The 1051-nt window shown below is 38.2% G+C and overlaps 1 protein-coding gene across 1 annotated transcript in view; it reads left to right on the top strand.

Annotated features, from left to right (window-relative positions):
- LOC107577099 (voltage-dependent R-type calcium channel subunit alpha-1E-like) overlaps positions 1-1051 on the top strand; it is a gene marked incomplete at both ends in the record, with an annotated part of 5011 nt that overhangs the window by 2281 nt on the left and 1679 nt on the right. The gene's annotated exons all lie outside the window — the stretch shown is intronic.

The raw sequence follows: 1051 nt of genomic DNA on the forward strand, positions 1-1051 counted from the left end.
ATTTTAATAATTCACTGATAAACAAGTGCTTTCTTTGTTTTGGTTCTTTGTTTGGACTTTGGAAATGAGGAAAATGGGTAGTGGCATTGATAAATGGAAAACAGTTCAAGCTTTGTTTGGATGCAATCAAAGCAATGCCTTCATATACTTTTTCTCAGTTGCATGGTTCTAATCAAGATAGTTCTTTTCCACAATGCAGTCAAAACCAAAGTGAACTTGAGTGTTGTAGTCACCTATACAGTATGTGTTTCTCTGGTACTAATTATTAGTTCTGAACTAGTGGAGACCACAACAGCATCTCAGCTTGACATAAAATTCTCCCCGATAGTTGCAAAGTTGAAAAAGATCGCAAAACCATTGAACCTCTTATTTATGTTTCAAAATATTTACTGTTCTGGCACATATGATGCTTCAAAATGCAGATACACTGCCTTGTCTTGTCCAGAAAAAGAAACTCTGCAGGATAATGGACCCTGAGAGCCAGATTTGCCCACCCCTGCTGTACTGCATTGAATTGATCTCTGTAAGCATTTGGTGTTTCAACACAACTATAAGATGTCAGTGTGGCCAGGTGTCTTGTAATATTATATGTGCAGAAGTTTATACTGTTAACAATCAACCAGGAGGATGTGTGTTTTGGGGTAGCCATATAAGCACAGCTTTATACTGCTCAAGTCCACATCCATATTATTAAACAAATAGGGCAGGAGTAGCCACCACTGCTCCTGGTGAGCTACTTACCTTCTTGCAGACTTCAGTTCCAACCCTGCTTCAACACACCTGCCTGTAATTTTAAACAATCCTCAACACCTTGATTAGCTGGATCAGGTCTGTTTTATTAGGATTGGAGCTAAACTCTGCAGGATGGTAGGTCACCAAGAGGTTGTTTACCACTGTTGTAGAGTTGTTTATATTAGATATTAGATAATAGAAGCTTGGCTAATTTAACACTGTAGTCAGATTATGTGCAACAGTGCATCTTTTGTCTTCAGGGAAGATATTCATATTCTGATCAGAGTGACATCTGGACAAAACCATGAAATGTTTTGAG

Source organism: Sinocyclocheilus grahami, unplaced genomic scaffold (genome assembly GCF_001515645.1).
Source record: "Sinocyclocheilus grahami isolate Dianchi unplaced genomic scaffold, SAMN03320097.WGS_v1.1 scaffold5115.1, whole genome shotgun sequence".
Classification (NCBI taxonomy): domain Eukaryota; kingdom Metazoa; phylum Chordata; class Actinopteri; order Cypriniformes; family Cyprinidae; genus Sinocyclocheilus; species Sinocyclocheilus grahami.